Here is a 14,838-nt window from a genome sequence, read left to right as displayed (position 1 = left end):
CCCTACTCTAGATGTACTGAATCAGGATTTGCATTTTAACAAGATCCTCCTGAGATTTGCAGGCACATTGAGGTTTGAAAAGCGCTGCTTTAAAGAGCAAATAGCATTTCAGCAGCATATACAGAAGGAACAGCACTGTAGGTACAGGGAATAGCAAGAGCAAAGGCACAGTGGTGGGAATGAATAAAGCCATTTGGGGGGCATATCATAGCTGGTTGAGCTGTGGCACAAACTGGAATGAAAGATGGTGAGTAGTGGGAAGATAGGTAAGGCGGAATTCATGGAGGGCTTGAGAACTACATCTTGTTCTGGAGGTAATGGGAATACCAAAGTTTTTGGTCAGAAGGTGATGTAATTTTTTTGTTGACTAGACTTTTAAAATTTATAAAATACTTACGCTTTGTGATACATTCAGAATGTAACTTTTGAGTAAGACGTGACTCTACATATTTCCTTTAGTCTTCATATCACCAAACAAATCTATTATTAATAGGTATTAATTTTATGGAGGTTATTAAAAGAGAATGAAGTGAATCCTGATGGCAAAAAGAACACTTCTGAATTTTACACCTATCATGCATTTACTGTTAGGGATTTGATGGTTAAACTGACCTAGGGGATTTAAAAACCCACACAATCTTGTCCTTCATGAGTAGATAGAACAAGCAGACAAAGTATATTGTCCCTCTGTATTTTGCATGGGTCAGGCTCTCCTTTGCTCTCTCATTCTGAGAAGGGCTCCCAAATCCCCCTAGACTCCTTTGATGAGGAATATGTGAGAGACAGAAGCTGTTTTGTAAAGCTGTCAGCTGTCCTGAATAAGGCAGCCAGGAATAAGAGAAACAGATAAGAGGTACATTCTCAGACATGAGGGGGAGCCTTGTCTGCCTTGGATTAAAAGGAGAAGGGAAGAGGATTTTGGAGGGTGGGTGAGTCAACTGAATGGAATCTTCATCTGCAGGCTGACAGCCGCGTTACAGACACAAAATGAGTCGACAAAGACACCCAATGATTGGTTGAGGAACAAAGACAAGGAAGGGATAAGTGCAGCTAGACACAGGATGCTTCATATCAGGAGCAGTTGCATTTCTCAGGGAGGGTGAATTAGAGGGAAAAGGGGAAAGGTAAAAATCAAAATCTCTGTTCCTGTACTTTGGCCCTTGCTAACTAGGACATTCTTTGTTCCCACCAGTTGGTGACTTTACCAGTTCCCTTAAGGAAGCTCAAAGACTGATATAATTGCTGGGTCCTACAAGTCAGATGTTGGGAAGATTTGCGTTGCCCTCAGTCAGGACTGGGCATACCTGCTCAAAATCTGACTATATGTATGATATAGTTAACCTTCCCCAACAAATATAATGACAGATAACGGCAATTAATCTCATCCGGAAAAGGGAAACCCACACATGGTGGGGTGGGCTATGCCATTATCCGTAGCCCATGAGAATATCCTGTTGGCCAGAAGATGCAGGAACTCCTCACCCTGCCGGAGATGTGTGTTCCTAGTGTGGCCTCCCCAGATTCTGGTCGCAACAGTGGTCTTTCTTAGCTTGTGTCCTTTGTGACCACAACTAAGCTGGTCATTAAGGATGACATTTCAGTGGCTTTGCCAACATAACAGGCCATTTATAATTGTGGGTTCAGCTGTCACAGTCGCTTGTTTGCCAGGTAAAAGTTTTGTGTTTATTTGCATTTGATTAACTCCACAATCAAACCTGGAGATAATCTGAATTTACTCAGAGCCTAGCGATTTTCATCTTTGAGTAATGGATCTTGATGATTTGTTCATGCCCTTAGCCCTCAGCTTAAATGACTTCTCCCTGAGCCTCTTCAGGGCCATTCAGAATTTCCTGGGGTGGAGATCACAGCTAATATTCCCCTTTTGCCTCCAGGTTGCATCTCAGGGGATGGCTTTTTGCTGAAGGTTGACTGCCATTTTTCTTCAATTAGATATGCCAGACTTAAGGGGAGTTTGGAAGAGACGTGGAGCTCAAGACTCTGTGAGGCTTCACTCTTATCTCCTTGATTATGTTTTCCTTTCATTTTCTTTCACTAACTTTACTTTGATGGGGAAAAGTTTGCATATTCTGTCCTTAAAAGTTGCCAGGTTGCTGACTTTCAGCTCTCCCGGTTTGTTGGCCTCAGTCAGAAAGGGTCTATTTTAGTGATATTATATTTTCTTCTCTTTCTGCTTTCTGAGGGACTATGTTCAGTAGGAGACTAAATTTTTCTTAGAAATATATATGATCCCTTCCAATTCCTGACTGTTTGGTCTCTGGCTTTAACAGACACACAATCCGTGTCTCAAAATATGAGCAGTGATTTACCAGCAGCTGTGCAATCACCTAAGAAGCATGCAGATCAGCCTCTCAACTTAGTATTGATAGGTCTCCATGAACCTCCTCCTAGATCCTCTCAGCTAATCACTCTTGTTAGGGTCTTTTACTTACAATTTCTTTCCCAATTTGGAATTTGTTTTGATTGTTTAGGGAGTCAGTGACGAAATCCAACCACTAATTGACCTAAACATATTGGGGGAACTTATTTCACTTAAATGAAAAATTCATTTTGAGATCATGTATGGTTGGATCTAAAAGCCATCTCAGCTCTTCTTTGCAAAACACTGATTTTATTCTCAGGCAAGCATTCCCAACCTGGTAGTTTCACATCCCAGCCTTTATCTTCTGAACTCAGCAACTCTAGCGGGGAATAATATCTCTTTCATAGTAGTTGCAGCAATAATCCTGGAGGTGATCCCCAATGGCTAAGAAGGACCTGGTTTGGGACACATGTACCTATCTGGATAAGTCACTGTAGCTAGTTGGATGGGATGCTCTAGTTTGGCTAAGCCTGGGTCATGTGGCCATCCTAACAGCAAGAGTGGGGGGTCTATCGTACTCTACTTGCATGATTAATTTGGTGAAGGGATGGATTCTTAAAAGAAAACTAGATGCTGAGCAGGTAAAAACAACAAATGTCTTTCGTGTCCTGATAGGTCAGTTTTGAAATTGATCCAAGAAACCAGTTTTTATACCCAAATAAACTCTGCAGGTCAAAAAATTAAAAGTACAAGAAATATAAAGATTCTAAAAAACCAATTTTATCACATGTGGCTGGACCAACTCTGAAATATTATTAAGCAAATTCCACCTATTGCTGAAGTCTCATATAATATACTAGTTCCACATACTAAGCCTATGATCCTTTAGTCAGTCTTCTGGTTTCAAATTCAGATGATGTTATGTGGTAAGTATTTCACAGAAATCATATGAAATGGTGGGAACTTCACCAGTATTCCACAAATACTGATGAGCCCCTTTTATGCTGTAGGCACTGAACTGGGGACTGGGATACAAATTTGATGAAGACATGGTTCATACCCTAGAAGGACTCAGAATGGGGGTAAGACATATACTTTAAATAAATAAATCACAGTGTATTGTGAAATGCCTATGACAAAGGACACAGTTGTCTTCTAAAGTCCCACAAATTGCTAGGCACTGGGCTTTTTCCTCCTCTCACATTTTCTTCCTTGAATTTCAAAGCAACTCCTCAAGGTTATTCCCTGAAGATATTGAGATCTGAAGAGATGAAGTCTTTTTGGTCAACCAGCTAGTGAGTAGAAGTAAGTTTTGGGAATTCTATTTGGAAGTACTTTATTTCTCAGTATTTGGGAATACTACAAAAGCATGACCATTCTTTTAGCCATCCACAAGTTTTGGGACCGTTTATTTGTTTCTTCTCCATCTTGTAGAGCTTATCTGTCATGAAGTCCTACCAATTCTTCCTAAGTAATGTTTCTCAGGTCTTACCCTATACTTCTTCCTACTCATGGGTCAGGCTTTCAACATCCTGTACCTAGATTGCAGGAGCACTTTAAATGACCTTCTTTTTACTTTCAGTCTCTCTTTAATTCATTCTGCTACTAAGTGGGTTTTTGAAGTTGGCAAAAGTTGTACACCATACAATACTGCCTTGATCATTTATTTAATAAATATTTATTATGAGGCAGTCATTGTGCTGGATGCTGCTTTAAAGCTTCACATAAAGCACAATCATTTTTAAGGATCTCATCAATGTTTAGAAAGGCAATCATCCATATTATCCTAATAAAACACACATCAATAATCCTTTGCTCCACAAACCTCAATGGTTTTTGACTGCTGCCTTAAAAGTGTTGAAAATTTTTAGCTTAGCATCAAGGTCTTCCTCAGCTATGCCATCCATTCATACTTGTTCTACATAGTATTCTTGACCCATGCACTGCAACCAGCTGCCCTACTCAGTCCCTGTAGGGTCTGTGCCTACCCTTCTCCACATTTTGTTCACGTTATTCCTAGGTTCTCTCCATTACTGGAAATTTTGGCTGATTGTGATCTTTTTCACTTTTTTTTTTTTTTTTGAGATGGAGTCTCACTTTCTTGCTCAGGCTGGAGTGCAGTGGCGCAATCTCTGCTCACTGCAAGCTCCGCCTCCTGGGTTCAAGCGATTCTTCTGCCTCAGCCTCCTGAGTAGCTGGGACTACAGGTGGGCACCACCACGCCCAGCTAATTTTTGTATTTTTAGTAGAGACGGGGATTTCACCATGTTGCCCAGGCTGGTGTCGAATTCCTGGCCTCAAGTGATCTGCCTACCTCCCAAAATGCTGGGATTATAGGTGTGAACCACCATGTGCAGCCTGATGGTAATCTTATCTGTAAACTCTGAGATGGCTTCTCATTTTTACTTCCTATAACTTAGTCTGTGTCACTGGTACTTGTGACCTTCTCTAAACTATGATGAGTTAATTTTTTTAATGTGTAAGTATTTTCTTCTAACAAGGCTGTTTCCTTCATTGCATTACCAATATGTGATTAAACATCTGTTGATAAAGGGCTTGAAAGTGTTCTAATTGCCGGTGGACATGAGCTTTTGCGCAGAGTAGGAATAGAGGGACTCAGCTAAGAGGAAAAGAGATGAGGACAAAATAAGGCACAGATGAAAAATTGCTTCTCAGTCTTTATTTTTAATTTTTATTCTTTTTTAGAGACAGAGTCTCACTCTGTTGCCCAGGCTGGAGTGCAGTGGCATGATCATAGCTCTGCAGCCTTGAACTCCCGGGCTCAAGAGATTTTTCCCCTCTGCTTCCTGAGTAGCTGGGACTACAAGTGCACACCACCACACTTGGCTTTTTTTTGACTTTTTGTAGAGAGGGCTCTTGCTATGTTGCTCAGGCTGGTTTTAAACTCCTGGCTTTAAGTAATCCTCCTGCCTTGGCCTCCCAAAGTGCTAGGATTACAGACATAAGCCACTGCACCTGGCTCCTCAGTCGTTAATTTTTATCCTTTATCTTGCTTTGATACACTCTCTGGTGAAGGAGAAAGCCTCTTGCCTGCAGGGTGGGAAGGACACAAAGTATGAACCAGTAACTGAAAGTCAAGTACCAAAGTCAATTTCACTAACTCTGGATTAATGAGCCAAATGGAAATTTTTTTTTTTTTTTTTTTGAGACAGAGTCTCACTCTGTCGCCCAGGCTGGAGTGCGGTGGCGCGATCTCGGCTCACTGCAACCTCTGCCTCCTGGGTTCAAGCGATTCTCCTGCCTCAGCTTCCTGAGTAGCTAGGATTACAGGTGCGTGCCACCATGCCCAGCTAATTTTTATATTTTTAGTAGAGACGGGGTTTCACCATGTTGGTCAAGCTGGTCTAGAACTCATGACCTCGTGATCTGCCTGCCCCAGCCTCCCAAAGTGCTGGGATTACAGGCATGAGCCACTGTGCCCAGCCAGTAAAATTTTTTTTTTATTATTCATTAATTGAATTTCCTTCATGCAGAGATTTTAATAATACCAGTAGTTTAAGAAGTAATTTTATGTAGGATTTAAGATTACACAGTTTTATTAATATTTTTATTAACATAATGATCTTTACCGGAAACTTATTTTCTAAATGAAGACTACATCATTTAAATCCTTATTTTATGTTAAGGGGAACTTGTGATTAGTGTTGATATTTTATAGAGGTTTTCTGTGATTTTCTCTGGGTTACAGCACTTAAGTAGTGAATAAAATACCATTTGTTTCTATGCTACTCTTGTAGAGGATGTTTTGGCTGACTTCAGGGCTGAGTTATTTTCTCTGAAATGATTTTACAGGAGAAAGACCAGCAATTTGCTGATAATTTTTGTTATAAATAACCGCATAGTCAAGACCTAATAACAAATTGATTATACGATGGGGTAACAAGAATGTGAGATAATGATACTTGTTATGAAATAACTTAAAACAATTTCTCTCTGCTTTGGAGACTCATATTGCTGAAGATTGACTTCAGTTTTTTCAAGCAATGATTTTAAAAAAGAAAATTTTAAAAAAGCTGTTAGGTTGATTTGTTTTCCTTCAAACAGTCTTAACAGCTTCAATTTCTGGAACTTACTTCTTGAAGACTGTAACATTGCACTTGATAATATTTTGCTCATTCATCTCCAGAATGTTTGTTCAGTTGAGAAATGAAAATGGGTCTCAGTATAGTACATAGGGTGATTTGTTCTAAATGGCACTAAACTGTTTCTGGCCTAGGGAAGTATTAGTTCAGGGTCCTGTGTAAGTTGATGCTTACTCTGACACATGGATGCAGTAATCCAGCCAAATTTGCAAATTAGAAACTTTCTTATGGCTAAATTTTTTCCCCAAACATATGTTGTTGGTTTTCCGTGATAGGAAAGGGGAAATATGCAAAGGCACAGACACTATTCTGCATTAGGGGACTAATATTTTCCCATGTTTTTGATGAAAGTTGCATTTCTTTACATACAGTATGCTCTAGTGTGTGGATACATTGATGTTACGTGTTCAGTAACACAGAAAATTTTTTATTTAAATGATTGGAATATAAATCCTGTTTTTCAGATCTGATTTCTTGACATTTGCGGGGAATACTACCATATCTGTTGCTTTCGTTTTAGGAACAAAAGTAAACTCTGTAGGGAGTTCACCAAAATCTTCACCCTTTAAAACCAAACTAAGAGGAACAAATTGTTGCTTCATTCACATTTTGGTCTTCCTGTTGTATGGTAACCCCCTTCAGTCTATTGTTTGTTTTGCTTTATCTTTGACTCCAACAGAGATCAAAACACATTTTTTTTTTGGAATTATAGTTTGGCAATATGCTGGCAAATGGGAAAACACATAACATAAAGCAAACTTTTTCCACAATGCTTTTAATATTGAGACAGATTTTTATCTAACAGAGCTGACAGAATGTAACATGAGTGCACCAGCAGCCCAGAGCTGTAAACACAGCTTCCTGATGACATATCCCTAGGGGGACAGATTATACAGTTTCTATATTATTCAGCTTGTTATTCTACTGGCACAGAACTGATTTTTGCTTCAGAAAAATGTTTCTTTTCTGAAACTCCAGCTGTCCCTCATTCATAAAGCGGTGTTTTAATAAGGTGGTTGTTTAGTATGAAACAATGATAGCGCTAATAATGAATCACTAACAATACAGCACACTTCTTATCATGGATGGTCTACTTTATGCCAAACAGCTGGAGGAAATGTGGGGAAAAATGCAGTCAAGCATTTAAATATCATAGCTGGATGTTTCCAAACATAAGTATCCAGATGCTTAGCTTTGTGGAGGTAATATGTTTGATTGCCTGCTTTTTAAAATATTTTATCTGGATCTTTTGATGTTCTGTAGGTGGAGTCATGGACTGTTCTTCATTTTCAGTATGCTGAATGATTTTTCTGATCATGGATAATCAGAAAAGCAGTAATGCTAAAGACTAGCTGAGACTAGGCCTGGCAGGAATTGTGTGAGCTAAAGGAGAAGAGGAAGACATGAGACTTGGACTGTGGTTAAATGGGTCCCTCTCCTGGCTAATGCATATGGAAGCAGGCACGTTTTAAAGACATCAGCTGAAGCAGATTCAGTTTTCAGTTAAGGGACGTAGAGCAATTATGATGTTCGGTGGAAGAACCAGATTCTCTTGTCTTCCCTGAGACCCAGAGGCTGAATAACCAGGAACTTCCAGAGATATTCGGTTCTCAGAAAGAAAGAAAGAAAGAAAGCTGTCCAACATGCCATTGAGGATACTGGCTTAAAAGAAGTCTGTTCTTACCAGGCCGAAGTAGAGCTCTTCTCTTCCTCAGACAGATGCCTCATTAGGCAAAATTAAAAATCTAGGAAAATAGAGTACTTTTTCTTTTTAGGATCTCAGAGTACCCCGCTCAAATGAACTCATGCTTCCCAGTATACTTCTCCAATACCGGTTACCGGTACTTATAATCAGAGTCATTGCCAAATGCTTCACTGAATGAAAACCCCTAAAAATTAATTATCTCATCAAAGATGGCTCACTTTTAGAACTGGATTCATATGTCTTGGCACTAAAATAAATGCCAACTGCCTCCTAAGAATGAAAGGAAAAATAGTCATTTACTGACATGTCCCTGCAGGAATCAATAACATTACAGATCACAGAGGAGACAAGAATAGCCTAGGCATATTAATAACTCGGCCTACTCACTGATTTGAGATGACTAGTTAAATAACATTCTGCACTAATGAGGACACCATGGCACGAGGAACAATGTCATCATTAACATGTGAGACTGTTTAGCATTTTGAACACTTCACACATAAAGAGAACTTAACACAGGACTATTTATTGGGCTTTCGACAGATGGTTTAATGTTTTTTTAGCCTTCATCCTATCAGACCACCCATGGTTTCCTTCAGCCAAGGGCTTTTAAAAAATAATTGGTCTGTAGCAATTTTCTAACAAGATTGACTGCAATATATTTCTCTAAATCTTTTTCTTACCCTTAACTATCCCTTACAGTGGTTTGTCGTTGACAGACTTCTCTGTCTGATACTGGTTCCTCACATATAAGTAATTACTGACATAAAAGGAGATGAAGGGGCTGAAATTTCATCATTAATGGTTTCTTTGCTATAGAAAAAACTATTTAGAAATGATTATTTTGGAAAACAGTTCTTCCCTAATTAGACATTGCCTGACACTCTAGAAGATGTTTCCCAAAAATCTTTCAATACAGGAAATGACAACCCAACATAGATGGGTAACTGTGGGTGGCAGAGGATGCATTGCACTAAGCATGTGTGCGTTCATCTTAAAATGGTAAAGAGGGTCAAATGTGCCTCTGTGTGGGGAATATGTGAGTCTGCTTAGGAAGGAATAAAGTGGCTGTGGATTCCTGCTCTTATTGTCGAAGTGAGGCCAGTACAATGGAAAAGCAAGCAGGATGTGTTTTTATAGTGCAGAAATCTTAATAACCACCTGCACCACCCTGGCCACTGGTCAGCTCTTCAGGCCCTTCTATGGGTCCTTTTAGTGAAACAGCATGGCCCAGAGGCCCAGAGACTGTGGACTGGCCCAAATGGATGATTGTTTGCATATTCTTCTGTATGTAGCTTCCCCAGTAGGGTTCTGAAGAGGCATGCTTAGGCTTAGGGCAGAGAAAAGCAAGTATATAGCAGAGAGGACTTAGTGATGAGATGTTCTAAGGGGAAAAGTGTCTTCTGACTGAGCACTCGGGAGGGCTTGAGAAGCCTGAAAGTCTTAGTGCAGCGCTTGCGATTGGCTTTTCTCTTTGAGGAATAAATGTCTCGCTGGAGGCTCAGATTTCCTGCTGACACTTCATGCAGGGTTGGATTGGAGTCCTTGCTGATTCTGTGGTTGCTGCTAGTGTCAGGATTTTGCACCGATACTGTCAATTTCCTCACCTGTGAGGAAGACACCCCTGGCACCAGCATCGGTGTTTTTGTCTGATCACGTCCAGTTTAATTCCCAGAGCGAGGTGCCAAGTCAGTTTCAGCTGATGAAACAATTCAACAGCTCTCTGCTCCGGGTGCGCGAGGGCTACGGGCAGCTGACCGTCGGGGACACCGGCCTGGACTGTGAGGCGCTGTTCACCCAGGCCCCGAAGTGCGTGCTGGCCTTCGACGTGGTCAGCTTCGCGCAGGAACAGTTCCGGCTGGTGCACGTGGAGGTGGAGGTGAGGAACGTCAACGACCACGCGCCGCGCTTCCCCCGGGCCCAGATCCCGGTGGAGATGTCCAAGGGTGCGGCCATGGGCACGCACCTGGAGGTGCCGGTGGACTAGGACGTGGGCGCCAACGGGCTGCAGAGCGTGCGCCTGGCTCAGCCGCACAGCCCCTTTAGCGAGGAGCTGCAGAAGCGCGCGGACGGCGCTCAGTGTGCGGACCTGGTGCTGCTGCAGGAGCTGGACCGCGAGAGCCAGGCCGCCTACAGCCTGGAGCTGGTGGCCCTGGACCGTGGCCGCCCGCTGCGCTCCACCACCGCTGTCTTCAGCGTGTGCGTCCTGCACGCCAATGACCACAGCCCGGCCTTCCTGTAGGGCACCGTGGCCGAAGTGGAGCTGGCAGAAGCGCGCCTGTGGGCTCCCTGCTTCTTGACCTGGACGCAGCCAACCCCGATGAGGGCCCTAACGGTGAAGTGGTGTTCGCTTTTGACGCCCGCACTCAGCCGGAGGCGCGCCGCCTCTTTTCAGCTCTACCTGCGGTCGGGCCGCCTCACTCTGGCTGGGCCCGTGGATTACCAGAGTCAGGACACCCACGAGCTGCACGTGCGGGCGCAGGACCGCGCTGCCGCCTGCAAGGTCATCGTGCGCATCCGCGACGTCAATGACAACGCGCCCGACATCACCATCACCCCGCTGGCCGCCCCGGGCGCGCCGGCTGCCTCGCCGTTCGCCGCTGCCGCCGCCGCCGCTGCCCTCGGGGGAGCGGACGCTAGCTAGTCGGCGGGAGCCGGGACGCCCGAGGTGGCCTCGCTGGTGCTGGAGGGGGCGGCGCGCGAGAGCCCGGTGGCTCTGGTCAGCACCTCGGACAGGGACTCAGGCGCCAACTCGCAGATGCGCTGCGCCCTCTACTGGCACGTGCACTTCCGGCGGCAGCGGGCCTACGCGGGCAGCTGCCTGGTGGTGACCGCGGCGTCGTTGGACCGCGAACGCACCGCGGAGTACAACCTGACGCTGGTGACTGCGGGCCGCGGCGCGCCCCCGCTGTGCACCGGGAGGCCCTACACGGTGCGCGTGGGCTACAAGAAAGACAACGCGCCTCTCTTCACGCGGCCGGTCTGTGAGGTGTCGGTGAGTGAGAACACCCCGCCCAGCGCCTACCTGGCCACGGTGGCCGCCCGGGACCTGGACCTGGGCCGCAACGGCCAGGTCCCCTACCGGCTGCTGGAGGCCGAGGTGGGCCGCGCCGGGGGCGCTGTTTCCACTTAGGTCTCGGTGGACCCAACCACCAGGAGCTGCGCTTTCGATGGCACTTTGACTGCGAGGAGCTGGCGGAGATGCAGCTGCGGTTGGAGGCGCTAGACGGCTGCTCTCAGCCACTATGGGGTCCGGCCATAGTGTGGCTGCAGGTGGAGGACCAGAACTACCACGCACCCCGCCTGGTGGCCCCACTGCTTCTCCATGGCTCAGCCCAGCTGCCTCTGCCCTGGGATGCGCCACTGGGCTACCTGCTGACCCGTCTGCATGCAAAAGACGCGGACTAGGGAGCCGACGCCGAGCCGACTTACTTAGTCCTCGGCAGCGACGGCAGCCCCGGGGTGCTGGCGCTGCACCGGCTTCGTGTGAGCTGTCTCTGCAGCGCCGCCTGTCGCCGCAGCCCGCCGGCCCGCTGACGGCGATCATCGCCGTGCGGGACGGAGACCGGCCCACTTTGTCGTGCACAGCCACACTGCTTCTCGTGCCCGCCGGCCGGGCGCCACCTGGCGCGGAAGTGGTGCTGATGCCGCCGCCGCACGAGGGAGGAGAGCCACACATCAGACAGCGAATGGGAGGGCAGCTTGAACCCTCCCTGTTCTGGTCAGTGTTTTGGCCAGCGGCTGCGTCCTTCTGCTAGTGGCCATCATCACTGTGACTTGTTCTTGCCAAGGCAAGGCTAGGACGCTGGTGAAGAAGATCCGTGAGCACTCCCCAAGCAGATTTCAGGCAACGAGTGACCGCGCTGGTCCACGTGTCAGAGCCATAGGGGCTGACTCTGGGGGCTTCCGCTCCAGGTTCTTTATGGACACACGGCCAGTTTCCATTTCCACAGGGGCCCAGGCGGTCGAGTCTGTGGAGGATTCCTAGTCTGAGGTCAGTGAGGTGTCTCGGAGCTCCTCTTGTCGGGAGAGGAGCAGGACTGCATGGGCCCAGGTAGGGCACCCCTGCCGTTCTTAGTGTCCTCATTCTCTTGGAGTAGTTTTTCATGCTAGGAGCCTTATGAAAATTCAGTCCCTGATTTGAGACTTCAAATGGCTGATATTTCCGGGCTTGGTTTTTTTTTTTTTATTTGAAAGGAAAAATTATCCACAGGCAAGGTTAGGGGGAGGCTTGATAATCACATGTTCATTCATGTAGGCCCATGTCTGTTTCTGCTGTTTTTGCCTATGATAACTTCCTTTGGGTACAGTTTGGATACAGTCGACCCTCAGGGTTAATGCTGTGTTTCTGAAGCACTCCGGATGAGGAATGTGGCGCCTGCTCTGTCAGATTTGATATTAGACGGTGAAATATGATTAATTGCTGCTCTCACCCCTTTTTACAAATAGGGTTCAATCTCAGTTCCTTTTCATTCCTCATCCCCTTATGGAGAAAATAAATCTGCGGCAAGTTTAAGGTAATTTCAGAATATTTGTTGTTATCTCTAAGCAACGTGTTTGACATTTTATACATTTTTATGGGTACCAAAGTAATTCTTTCGTTTTCACTTTCAGTATGTATTCAAATCTGGATGAATTCAGTATGAAGGACAGTGGAAAATTGGACAGTGAATTGAATGACAGCCATTTGGATATCAGCAGAGAGGGTTTCAAGAAAGCATCCTTTCAAATGATTGCAAAACAAGGGGGCAAGTTCAAACCTGTGGCTTTGAAGCTCTTCCTCTCAAAGCATCATAAGACTCATTCCTGACTTAATTACAATACTAAATAAGTGGCCCCAACTATATATTCATAGAGGGAGTGTCTCGGTCATTTCAGGCTGCTTTAATAAGATACCATAGACTGGGTGGTTTAAACAACAAACATCTATTTCTCATAATAGATAATGAATTTTATATAGGCTAAGATTCCATTTGCTGGAAACATATGAGTATGTGATTTTGTTTGGCTTTGCTTTGTTTACAGAATGCTGCACCAACACAACCTCATTCTATCCAGTCCATCTGCTGTGTCATTTGGGGGTGTGCTTTAGGCGCAATTCTCTGTAATGGTGTCTGGTAATGGAGTGGTAGCTCCTGTGGTGAAGGCATTATCAATTATGAGGTATTTTGTGTTGGTCTCCATGAAAATGGGCACTAGATCTTTAGTCTCTCAAAGAAAATATCTTACTCAAAGTGGAGTCCTAATGGTATGTCCTACTGACTCAAATGCCTCTTCACCATAACAGGTGTTTTCGCACAATCTATGTTCAGTTCCTTTGACTTTTTTTTTTTTTAAATGAGGGGCTTCCAGAAGCATCCACCTCCTGGTTACCTTCCTCTGAATATTCTCTAGTGGTCAACATATTTCCTAAAATGAGGAACATGAAGTTGTATACAGTGATTCGGTACCAGCCTCTCTTCTGAGATCCAAATTTGTATACACAACTGCCTGGTCAACATCTCCATTTGGATTCTGAATGGACATGCTATACGTTCAAAACTAAACTCTTGGTTTCTAGTCTCCAACCCTGTTTTTCCTCTAGTGTCGATATCTCAGTAAAAATGACACATCTATTCACTTAGTTGCTGGCTCTGGCTTAAATCCTTGGTGTTATTCTTGGTTTATTTCTTCCTACACACAACTTTCAGTCCATCAGCAAATTCTGTGGAATTTTCTTTCAAAATATATTCTCAATCAATTCACTTCTCACCACATTCATTGCTACCACTCTACCCTAGGCACTGTCATCACTTGCCTGGCAATGGCACTAGCCTCAAACTTGGCTCCTCTTCTACTTTTGCCCTCTTGCAGACCATTCTGCATATGAGAACTGGACTGGTCTCTTACTTCATAAATCAGGTCACATTACTCAACTCTCCAAATACTTGTCACTTAAATAAAATCCCAAATCCTTATCATGATGTCTCAATTAATATTGCTGTGTAACATGCCAGGCTAAAATGTAGTGGCATAAAACAACCATTTTATTATGCTCATGGATTCTGTGGTCAATTTAGACAAGGTACAACAGGGATGGCTTATCTTTGCTTCAAAGTATCTGAGGCCTTAGCTGGGATGATATGATGGCTGGAGGCTGGAACCATCTGAAAACTTCTTTAGTTACATGCCAGGTTTGTGGGCTTGGATGAGCCAAAGTCTAGGAGAGCTGACTTGGTGGAGTGGGAAAAAGGGAGGCTTCATGTTCTCTTTACATGTGGCTTGACTTCCCACAGCCTGGCAGCCTCTGCAAAGTCACATGGCAGCTCGGGCTGCAAACATGAATGATTCATCCAACAGGACAGAAGTCACATCCTCTTTTATGACCCAGCTTCTGAAACTACATGATCATTTCCATCATATTCTACAGTCCAAGGTATCTTAAGCCCACCCAGATTCAAGTGGAGGGGACAAAGACCCTGTGCCTGCCCTAGAAAATTTTCAGAGTTTTGAGGTTCATGTTTGTAAATCAGCCACACATGACTCATAAAGTCCTGCATTATCTTGCCCTTGGCTCTTTCTTCTACCTGATTTCTTACCCCTCTTCTCCAGGATGTTTTAGATAATCTTATTGGCCTTCTTGTGTTTTTTGAATACACAAAGCATCTCTCCATCTCAGACCTTAGAGTCTTGCCGTTCCCTCACCTGGTAAACTTTCTCCAGATACCCAT

General features: G+C 44.5%; 1 pseudogene; it reads left to right on the top strand.

The window, feature by feature from the left end:
- The first annotated feature begins 244 nt into the window (after nucleotides 1-244).
- Nucleotides 245-12,870, top strand: LOC129463745 (protocadherin-8-like; annotated as a pseudogene).
- The last annotated feature ends 1,968 nt before the right edge of the window (nucleotides 12,871-14,838 follow it).

Source organism: Symphalangus syndactylus, chromosome 15 (assembly GCF_028878055.3).
Source record: "Symphalangus syndactylus isolate Jambi chromosome 15, NHGRI_mSymSyn1-v2.1_pri, whole genome shotgun sequence".
NCBI classification, from domain to species: Eukaryota; Metazoa; Chordata; class Mammalia; order Primates; family Hylobatidae; genus Symphalangus; species Symphalangus syndactylus.
The sequence above is the reverse complement of the archived record's forward strand: the minus strand, read 5'-3'. Positions and strand labels throughout refer to the sequence as shown.